Below are 11,830 nucleotides of genomic sequence, written 5' to 3' on the forward strand. Positions count from 1 at the left end.
GCAGATGGGCAGATTGCAGTGTCCTGCTAACTAGCACTGAGACCACAGCAATAGGAAGTTTATACTTCCTAAATGCAAAGCAGTGTCAACGTTGCGCATTATTCCTCTTAAAACTCTTTACATATTGCAGGATGGAGCCATATTCTTGGGATGAGGAAACTCAAATGTAGTGGCTCTGTTACAAAACTCAGTGATGGGGATGGTCTTTCCCACACCTAATCCATATTATCTGCAAACATGGAAAGCAGTTTCTTCTCTGTTCACATCAACAGTTCAAACCTTCTTGCACAGCTTGAAGTCAACATCCGTCAAATACAGCTCTGTTGTCTACTGCTGTCTTCTAAGGACAAATGCCATTCCTTGTAAAGCTGTCCAATAACAAGTCACTAATTTCCCTTCAAGACTAGAAATCAAGTATCATTGCTTACTTGGTATTGTATCCCACAGCTATGTTGGCTCATGCAAAAATCAAAGTCTCAGACACCCTCTGCACACAGAAATTTGCTCAGCATACTAAAAATTTCCACTCAAGATTTCTGGCTTTTCCAATTACATTTACAGACAAAAAAGTCTTTTTTTTTCTTTTAATGACATTGCTATTTATTGCAATGCTATGATGAGTGTCCTTATCTCATTGCAGTGCCCCGTGATAACTCATTCATTGAACTTCACTTTTTGATGTACAAGGAATGGCAACATACATTAATAGCTCCATTTAAACCGGCCCTATAGTTGAAACAAATTCCATGAGTGGCACTGCATCATGGGCAGAACTCCTCAAAAGCTTTGGATATAACATTCTTTGGTATGCACAGAGCTTAATAACTTCAAACAGAAATTACTCCAGCTGATGCATCTCTCATTATCATCAAGCCCAAGTTTTTCCAAATGAGGAGAGGATGGTAATCAGAGATTACCAGGGCACATATAGTGAGAGATCAGACTCTTAATGTCCATAAACAAGCCCACAAAGGCTCAGCTCCTCTACAGACAAGTGCATTAGGAACACAGCAAAGCACCTTCAGAGCTCAAGCATCAACACCTGGTGCTTCTGCTGCTGAAAGGTAACAAAGCGTTACCCAGTTCTTCCAGGCCACAACTGCAACATAAGTTCCAGGCTTTAAAGGAGGAAAACAAACAAACCCAACAAAAAAGTGGAAAAAAACAAAACACAACACCAATGCAATAATAATAATTAAAAAGTAGTTTCCAAGACGTTTATAGCATGCTGACATCACAAGAGAGGAGGAGCCAGATTACACACCCTAAACTGCATGCACGTCCCTGTATCTTTTATTTCCTTCCAGCTGACTCCTGGCCTTCAAGCACAGAGCCTAAGGAGGAATTTAGGCCATGAGATTCTGCTTTTCAGTCTCTCAAGCAAGTGGCAGTACACATAGCTGACTCAGGCTGGAAGACACTGAGCATGCTACAGAAGAAAAATGTACTTGCTCAGCATACTGAGCAAGGACACATGCAAAGCCAGTTCTTTTGCCTTGGGAATCCCCAGATTTTGAGCCCAGAATCAGATCTGCATACATTCAGCATGCTGCAACTGGACACACACTGCAGGTGAAGTGTGCAAGGAGAGCAGCCTTTACCTTCTGACTCCACTCGGCATGATCTGGAAGCCAGTTTTTAAAGAAAGACGATGTAGTTTACCCTCTTATCATTATTGCTGTACTGTTTTTCCAACTCAAAGCTGCTGCAATGTTTCCAAGAGCACTGGGAGTGTTATTGCCTTCCTTAGCTCTTATGTATCAAAAAAATAAAATAAAATCCTAAGCAGATAGTATCTCAGACACAGGTAAGAAAGACAGAGTTAATGTATCCAAATGTTTTTCACACACAAGTACACACCCTGAAACAAGCCAGAAATGCTAACTGCGTTTATCACACTCCAGTATAAACAGCAATCGCTAAGCTAAAGAAAGGAACAAAGTAACTCTGCCTGAAGGGTCTTCAGTAGGATATAATGTATCAGGGAAAGATAAGAGCAGATGCTTGGGACACAGTAAGAGAAAAGCCCTCCAATGATACCAAGTACAAAACCACGCTAGCTGCAGAAGTGCTTCCTTCTGAAAGGCCTGGCTTTCCAGGACACCATTCCGCACCCCAGCTCCACGGTATTATGCCTAAAGCCCTTTGGAAGGAAGCAGAGAGATCAAGTCCCTCTTTAGCAGTACAGAACTTCACAGTCCCAGCTGACTGCCACAACAGCTCTGAAGGAAGTGAGCACAGCCACCCTCAGCTCAGAGCAGGAACTCTGTAACAGAAAGCCCGCAGACCCTACCAGCCATCTCCCTTCTCTCTCAAACCAAAAATACATCAGGGAACAAACCAGGACTCCACTGACCTCAGTGTGTCACTGTCTAGAGCCAGCTAAGAGACACCAGGAGCAGGGCTGCACCTCACATCCATCCATCACAAAGAAGCAGAAAGGAGGTATTAAGAAGAGAAGGTGGGCAATATAATCTCAGCATCACAGGAACACTTGAAACTAAGTTAATTGAGCCAGGGCCTTGCTCTTCTTGCAGATCAAGTGGAGGATAGAATATACACAATGCAGCCAGCTTACATGAGCAAATTCCACAATATTTTTAAAACCAATCACTGCATACTTCTAAATTTTACCTTGTACGCCCTGTGCAGAACAAGGTTAGAAACAAAACAAGCTCTCCTGCCACACTCGATGCTTTACTGTCTGTGCTAGACACCTTGCTGCTCATCTTCCCACACCAGAAGATACTCCACAAGTACCCCACTGTTCTCATCCACTTCATGTTGCACTCTACTAAGGAAAATCAGTCCACTGCATTCAGTCACACTTCCCATTCTCGAGCCACTAAGGAGGCACCACAAGCAAAAGCAAATGGCATGCAACTGCTCTGTTACACATCCTGGGGACTGGCTCCCCACGGCAGTGCCTGAAGAACAAGCACACTGCAAAGCATTATGTTTCCAGTGGCAAGATGGATGGGAAGAATGCCAGCCACTAGCTGTAACTCTTTTGTCATGCCAATTGCTGGCTGCTAGTAGGTTTTGCATTAGATACCTCCTTAGAAAAGAGCTCTGCATCCTATCCTTCCAGATGGAGGAGGAAGGATTCACAATCACATAAGCAATGCCAGAATAACTGAAGAGAAAACATTCTCTTTTTGTTTTCAGTTTCGTGTAACAGACATTTTCAGGGGCCTTCACAGCAGGAAAAGCTGAATGTAGGATAACAACACTTCCTGCAATACATGCACAAAACCCCCCAAAAAGTCTTCTTGCTGGCCTTGTCTACTCTCATCTTGTACACTCACCTCATGTGCCTCAACCCACTGCTTTCTCATTTTCACTGCATTTCTTCATGCAGATAATGACCAAAGAACTCCCACTTACACAGCCATCATACCATGCATTGACAAATGCAGGAGAAAGCGTCCACAAGATGGATCAGATGTCAGGAGTTCTGAACTGATCAGGGATTGACTTGCAATGCAGAAGAAAAGCAAAGGATCTCTTTTCTTTCCAGACACACCAGGGAGCAAAACACACCAATATACTAGGCCTAGCTGGCTGATAAGGGCAAACTGGTCTGAAAGCTTAGCAGTTAGAACACTCAGTTGCACGGTGCCCACCTCTTTCATAGAGCCCTTCACATGTGTCCTTCTCACTCCATCTGCACATATTTGCCACTCATATTCCTCTGAAGGATCCTGGCTCCTTTCAATCTTGTTCTGCATCTCAGCAATCTGAGAACTCCCACCTATGTACCTTCTGGCCTGCCTTTGACTTGTGAAGTATTGGAAATAGGGATTATCCATCTGCATCTGGGAAGTGCCTGGAATATCCTGAGTCCAACTCAAAGTAAACAGTAAGGCAAAAGCATGCATCATGTATTTAGCCAAGCACATAGCAGTCATCCGATGGCATACCTAAGGACAGAACTAACTCCTTACAGATAGCAGAAATCTATGCTTTAGGGTACATTCACTGAACAGAAATATATATCAGATTGGGCCTCCCTGCCTCCAATTCCCTGCTTCCCCTATCATAGTATCTATTTCTGAAATCCATACCCCCTTTTTATTATAAATTATTCTAATCAGTTCTGTGGCATGGCAGAAATCCAGCATAACCATCAAAAATACACATACACACGCAGGGTATATACAGACTTCTTCATCTCACAGGAACCTCTGATGACAGATCTGGCAGCTTTTCTTAACAGCGCTCCCATGGTGGTGACCCCTTCCTAAAGATACGTTCACCTATACTACTTCCTCTCCATAAACAAAAGACTTTTCCCTAATACATCATTAAAGCAAAGAAAAAGCGTTCAAACGGGATTTTCTCCTCTGGTTGAAGAAATTCAACTTGACAATGGCCAAAGGGGCTAGAGAGAATATTTCCAGTGCAATGCAGACCTCTCTCCACTCCCTGAATGGAAAGATGTAAAATAGATGGAGTAGTTGTTCCAGGCCCCTTAGGATTGGAGTATAGGTGAGGAAGGAGGGATGAACAGGGAAAGAAAACAGAACAAAACCAAAAAAAGGCAGGAAAGGGTTTTTGACTTTCCTTGGTCAAGGAGCACAGGCTACTTTTATAGCTCCTGAAAGAAGACCTGCATGCTTTGCTCATTCATACTGCAACAGCTCTAGGCAGAAACCAGCTCTGTGGCTCTCCCATAAAACAAATGGGGAGGTCTGAATCCTGAACTAAGCAACAAGCAATTTAAACTCAGAACACTATCCTCTTGTTAAATTACATGTTAAGAGCTCATCTGCAAGTCCGCCTTGGCCAATGAGGGGCATAACTCAGGAAGATACAGTAATACACACTAGCACACAATTAGTCACTGTTGTAAGCACTTTAGTTTGGATTTCTTGGATTATAAGATTTCAAACGTTGTTGTTTTATAGGAGCGATATGATAGCTGCCCAAGCAACACAATCAAATCATGCTACAAGGACATTTGGGCAATGTATTATCACAGCAAAGGAAATGAATTACCACAGTTCTTATTCTGAACAAGGGAAGATTATGTCATTTTGAATGCGGGAGGAGGAAGAAGTAGAATATACCCAAGAGATAGTTTTTCTTCTTTTGAACTTTCCAAGGTGGGAAAGCCACAGAAATTTGCAAGTCTGAAAGGACAAACTGCCTTTCCCTAAAATCTGCTCTGAAATATCTGAAAATAGATAAAAATAAATCAAAACATTCAAAAGCCAAAGGCAGCTGGGGAGCCTTCTAGTTTTGGCAGAATGCTGGAAGGATGCTTCACTACTGAGCACTTTCCCATTGCGGTTCTAGCTGTGACCTCTCATTTTGGCTCTTGATACCAGACCACCACCATCACCAGCCTTAGAGATTCAGCTCTGATCACAAACTTCACTAACAGGTACATTCCCTCCCATAGGAAGAAAAGCTTTCCAAGCCCCTTAAGTCAGCAGGTTCAGCAAAGGACCAGCATGTTCCTTTAAAAAGGTTTAATAGTTCAAAGATTCTTTTAAAAAGGTTTCACCTTTTACTTCTACATCACAGGAAACCTACCTCGCTTTACAGCTTAGTTCTTGCATTGCATCACAAGTCAAACATTACCTTTTAGGTTCACTAATCTTGTTTGTTTGTTCTTAAAGGGTACTTGGCTACCTTCAACACATACTCTTTTTTTTTTGGTGTGTGATACTCAAAGGGCCACAATTCTGACCTCAACTTCTTTGGCAAGGGCCAGATATTTCAGCATGAGGTAAGGGAAAACCCACCAATGCCTAATAACATCCCTGGCACGCAGTCTAGGAGGTATATATAGTGAATATACCTCCTAGATATAACGTATTAGGAATGAAAAAGGACTAAAACAGAGAAGTCAGATGAATAAATACAAGCAGAATTACAAGAGAAAAACAGCAAGCTTTGTAAAGGCAAAAAAAGCCTGCTTTGGTAACAGCACAGGACATGTGTCTGAAGGTGATGATGCCTGGGTATTATTCCTGGCTCTCTCCCTGACTCCTGGATAACTGCAGCAAGTCACATCACACCTCCAATAGGCTTCACCTTCATGTTTTCCCTTTGGAATAAGGGAGTAGTGGCCAACCTCTTTCTTGCCCAGTGTAGAGCACACCGGCATCCCACACCTCAACACGCACCTTAATGCTGCATGACAGCGGTGCAACCACTCTCCACACCAAAACATGAAGTGCATGCCATGAAAAACAGGAGCTGCATGCCAGTCCCCCACATTTCACATTCCCACTGGAAGCTCCTTAAGGAAGGGATCACTGCTGTTTATTACTAATCTGCATGGAGCAGCGTTATTCAGTTACTAGTGAACTGCAAACAGCCCTTCCGATAGCAAAGGCTAGAAAGAGTAACTGGGAGAAAATGGTCACAAAGAAGCAGAGGGAATCAGAAACACTAGAGAAGGAAGGAAAGCAGCTGAGGAAAAGATACTTAGAAGAAACAAAACAAAACAAAACCAAAAACAGGATAACCAGAGGTAAAAAACGGCATCCCCGTGAATATCTGGTTTTGGTTGACTTAAATTCAATGCACACACTTTTTTTAATGAGAATGTTGAATTGGAATAACCCAACAGCCTGTTATATTTTGCCCTTGCAGCAAATATATGTATCTAGAAAGCTAAGTTTTAAAGAGGAAGAATCCAAGATCTCAGCACCCTTGTTTTCAGAACTAATGCTTTATGAGAACTGTTAGTAACGTGGTTAAAGACAGCGCAACAACTGCAATTCCTTCTCTATCTTGAAGCCGCTCTGTTGGAGCCACTGTTACTATTGTAGTTTTATGGTTACAAAAAGCAGTGCCTTTGGTGTTTCTTGGAGTCCCTATTTCAGGCAGTAGGAGACAACAAAGTTCTGTTTGGGTTTAGACAAGATCTCTTTTCCCCTGTTTCATTTGTTTCTGCATTCTTCAGCCATCCTTAACTGGACACCCATAGAAATGCCAAAGATAGGAAATGCTGTAGAATATAACTCAGGCAAATACTTTTCCTGCTTATAGTCACTAGAAAGCAGAACGCCATTTCTGAACCACAGCAGAGCATGAGGAGCACCACACCAGCCCTCACCAACTCCATTTTACTAGATATGAGCAGGAAAAACGAAGCCCAGGGAGATATGCTATAAACTTAATTTTGCCAGTTGGTCTGTAAGAAGGTTTGGATGAGGAAAGAGATAAGGGGAAGGCTGTCTATTTTATCTGTGTGGCTGGACTCACCAGTTTGCATTTGCTGGAACCACACCCCCATCAGAATTCCCTCTGAAATGTCAATACGATGCATAATACTAATTTTTCAAGTCGCTGACCTTTAGTGTCGCCTGAATCATACATCTGTCATTTTGAAGGGTATCTGTTCACACACAAACGTGCTTTGTACACCTCACCATGCCTGAGCTCCATACATACACCACTCTTAAGTCACAAGAAAGATTCTCACTGCATGAACCTTCTGAGATCTACGAAGCCCGTGGTTATCAGTGCTCACACTATCCACCACTAAGCCAACCAGGTTCCCCAGGCTCCCTCAGAGCCCTCAGTGTATCAAAAAAAAACCCCAACCATAAAGCCCTTGAATTAGTGCTGTTGTTCCCAATTAGGATGTTTTATTCAGATCATCAGAGCTACATGCATCATACATGTTACACAGTGCTCAACATGAGAGTGTCGATTTGTCATTTCTCTCTTTCTCAGTGCTCAGTGTGATGAATGATCTGGTTGCTTGCCTTCCTAGTACAAAAACAGGAGAAGCTTTGAGACAAAGAAATAAAAGCCAATGCACATTACAGATCTTACAGTGATTAATATCAGTCCTTCTGACTCACATCTCTGACAACAGCTAAGGTCGCTGTTTCTCTCTTATTTCTGCTGTGGGTTACAATGCTTTTCACCAGAACCCTCCAAACCGTCGACTTAATTTAATTTAAAGCAGAAACAGGAATGTAAGGAACGTGTAGCATTTGAGCTACAACAAACACTGTCACACTAGCATGTCATAATAAGTGACCTTCACTCTCTCTTCTGCTGGCAAACAGACACACTTGAAGGTTCTTGCAGGCCAGGATGTTAGTGTGATTTCTAGAAGATCGTCTAATGAAACAAAATGTAAAGGAGATGTTTAAAGTAAATATATATGTGCAACTTATGTCCTGACCCAAAAAACCTGTCCTTGCAAGCCAACTACCTTCCGGCAAGCCTACACGAGAAGCAGACAAACAAACAGCATCTTTCCCTCCTAGCGTGGAATCTGCAATAAGAAAGAGAAACCGGCATTTTATTGATTTCCATAATACCATCTCTACAGCTTAAACTCACTCAGCTGCTAATGCTAATTCACTGATGCTAGGGAGCCTGCCTATATAATTATACACCCTTGACTTCGCTGAGCCACAGGGCTCTGTTTCTAACTTTCCAGAGGACCACTGCACCAAAAGGAGAAACAGAACAAAAAAACCACCGAACCCTTTCATTACCCAAAGCAAACTGCAAACCCAATTTTGCTATTTAAATGGGAAATTAGAGAGACTTAATTTTTAAGACAGGGAATAATCTGCCAGCCTGCGCACGCGTTCAGATTTGATATCGTGATGACAAGTTCTCATTTAAACTCTTCTCCCCACCCCTCGTGCTTTCTTTTTGTTCCTTCCTGAGAGTAGACAACAATATAACATATAAATATTGCAACAATTGTGATTTCTAGGGAGACATTTTGCTCAGAAGGGTTTCAATGGGGTGATTCAGAATCAGACAAAGACTCTTGTGAGTGTCACTATAATTAACATCCGAAAGCGTATTTTAAAGTGTTACCTCTGCTATAGGGAATATTTTATACATAAATATTAGTCACCCTTTTTTAAAACAGGTTTTTATTTAATAAAAAAATTCAAGCATTCTTTAAATACAAATATATATATATATATATATATATATATATATATATATAAAATGACGGATGATACCCAAGTCTAAAATCCAACATGTCCTAAGCAATTAATGAAGAAAGCTCTGTCGCTTTTGTCTATATCTTGAAGCAATTCAGCAGCCCATAGCCAAGCAGACAGCTCCAGAACACTTCAATGAGAGTTTTGCTCAATTAGGAGCCGCAGAATTGGGCCCAATTAATCCAGTACTATTGCGAATGAACGCAGCGGAGGTCCGCAGGGTGAACACCCTCCCCAGATGGCTGCACTGAGTCCCCTTTCCTACAACCCCTGTTCAGCCTGCCTTGATGTTTCAGATCCAAGTTTATTTACCAGGCTTACTTAAACGAGCTTAATTTGCAGTGGTTTTGTGTATATTAATTGGGAACTGATCAATCCACTTCCTCTCAGAAGGGTGAAAACGTGTGGATTTCTGTTTAGCAGACAAACAAGTTGACAGTATCAATACAGAGTTGGAGAGCCTCTAAAAACAATCTAGTTTGCATAATTAATGTTCATTACAATAACGTCTCAATCAGTGACACAATAGCTCAGCAATGAACGCTGTCATACAAGGAACTGAGAACGTGAAATAAACACGAAAGAACCGTGCCTCGCTCTGAGAGTATAAACTGTTCTTTCAAGAGATTCATAAACAAGAACGTAAAGGCAGAAGACAGTTCTGCTTTGTCTGACATTTTTTTCCTCTACAGACTGTGTGGAGCTTTCTTCTGAGACTGTACCGAGACAGTGGATGCGAGCTGTGGACACTCCAGATAAATATTATCTCCATGTAACATCGCATCCAAGCCGCCACCAACACCGCCTTGAAGGAAAACAACCGAGGTTCGGATCCTGCTGGCAATGATTTCAACGGCAAACACTCAGACAGATGAGGTGGTGTGAATTTTCGGGGGCTCTTTGGAAGAGGGGAGGAGAAAAAAAAGCAAGAACAACATCACACAGCCTGAAGACCTGGCGTAGGTACGGATTCCCTCAGGCACAGTGGGATTTCAGGTCAAGATAACGACTTTTGCAACAACCTTTTTTTTTTTGCTTTTTTGCTTTCCATAGCAACGAGAGAAAGCTGAACACACAGAAAACTTACTTGCTTGTTTCATCAGTATCACAGAGGTCTTCAATGGTTATTTTTGGTACAGTCGCTTCACAGAGCAGCATTACACGAAACCCTCACAAATTCCCTTCACAACTCAAGAGAAAGACTTATCCAATAGTCTTCCTTCTCTTTTTTCTTTAGAGGAAGGAAAAAAGCGTAAAGAAACAACCCACAACAACAGCCCAGCTGCCACTCCAGTCACCGGGTTGGTGCGCAGCGCACAAGCAGTCACACCAGTGTGACAGGGAGGACTTGTGCAGTGACGTACCATGCAGCCTGACTATCGCTGCCATAAGTGGGACCGAGGAGAGAAAGGAGTGAGGAGGTCGGATGGAGGGGCTCACTGAACGCACAGGTTACTTGATTACTTCTCACGTCAACGCAAACCCACCCCATGAAAGTTAATGGTGCTGAAGCAGTGCCAGAGAAGGAGCAGGCCTGCTCCATGCAGATTTAAGGACCGCAGCTGCCAGATACGTCAGTAGGTGTAGGAGTTTTGGGCAGGGTGCTGCCTGGCACCTGAGCTTGGGCCGGCTTCCCATGCAGCGCTACTACCACCTCAGAGGGAATTTCTGTTTGTTCCCCTCTTTATAGACACAAGCAAGCCAAGATCTGTTTAAACTTCATTTTCTCTATGCAGTTACCGACCTGTCACTCCAGAAGCTGACGAGCGAAGCGGAGCTTTGCTTCCCTTTACTTAAGGCGCTCGCCTTAAAAAAACAACCAAAGAAACTTCGCTGGCAGGACCCTCGAAACGACGCCGGCCGCTCCTTTAACACAAGTTCAGCGGATATTCCCGTACCTTCCAGCTCCCCGAGGTGCGGGCAGCGCCGAGCTCAGAGCCCGGTCTCGCCGTGACACCGACCGCCGAGCTGCGGCAGGCAGGGACACAACGCGGAGCTCCCGACCGGGGCGTCCCACCTCTCCCTTTTATTCCAACGAGCACAAGGCGCACGGCGCTCACCTTTCTAAAAATACACCCGGCACGATCGATGAGAGGCGATGGGGATTTTCATCGCCCGGAGGAAAGTCAGCCCCAGAGCAGCCCCGCGGGGTGATGCGGAGCGCCCGACTCGCCCCCCGCCCCCCGCCCCGCACTCACCCGCTCCGGGGGCTCCGCCGCGAGGGCCGCTGAGGAGCGCTGTGGGGCGGCGCGGCGGGGCGAGGGGCGCCCGCTCGGCACCGAGGGTTTTTTCCAGCGGGGAGACGAGGGGGGTTCGGGGGGAACGTTCGAGCTTAGAAATCAGCTGCGCGGCGGACGAGGAGGCTTCGCTCTATCCCATGCCGCTCCGGGGGCCCGAGCGGCGGAGCTGGGGGGGAAGTTGCGGCCGCAGCCGGCGGGGAGGATGTGACACGGTGACAGGCGCGGCCCGCCGGCCGCGTACCGCGGGAGGGGAGCGGGGCGGCTCGGGGATCGACGGAGGCAGCGCCGTCCGTCCGCACACGGCATTTAACGGCGCTGACGGGCCGCGCGCCGTGACTCACACACGGGAGTTAGTCACAGGGCGGGACGCGTGGGGCCGCCCCGCCCCGCCTCCGTCCCGCCCCTCCGGCCAATGGGGAGCCACAACCCTGCGGATCGACGCGGCGGCCGCCCAATGGGAGCGCGCCTCGGCCCCCGCGCCGGAGCGGCCCCTTCGGCCCAATGAGTCTTCTGAGGACACTGCCGCGAAGTGCCGGGGAGGGCCGGAGGGAGCCTCGCGGGGGCGGGCGCTGCGGCTCGGCCTGTCTTTTCGACCAATCAGCGGAGAGAACCGCTTTTACGGACGGCCGGGCGCGGTCCAATCGG

The 11,830-nt window shown here is 45.2% G+C and overlaps 1 protein-coding gene across 1 annotated transcript in view; it reads right to left on the reverse strand.

The window, feature by feature from the left end:
• The window catches only part of SERTAD2 (SERTA domain containing 2), a 74,312-nt gene extending 63,037 nt beyond the window's left edge, over positions 1 to 11,275 (reverse strand). The window contains exon 1 of the mRNA XM_072333390.1: positions 11,144 to 11,275. The gene's annotated coding sequence lies outside the window, so the exon portion shown is untranslated. The remainder of the gene's footprint in view (positions 1 to 11,143) is intronic.
• Between the last annotated feature and the right edge of the window lie 555 nt (positions 11,276 to 11,830).

This window comes from Excalfactoria chinensis, chromosome 3 (genome assembly GCF_039878825.1).
Source record: "Excalfactoria chinensis isolate bCotChi1 chromosome 3, bCotChi1.hap2, whole genome shotgun sequence".
NCBI lineage: Eukaryota > Metazoa > Chordata > Aves > Galliformes > Phasianidae > Excalfactoria > Excalfactoria chinensis.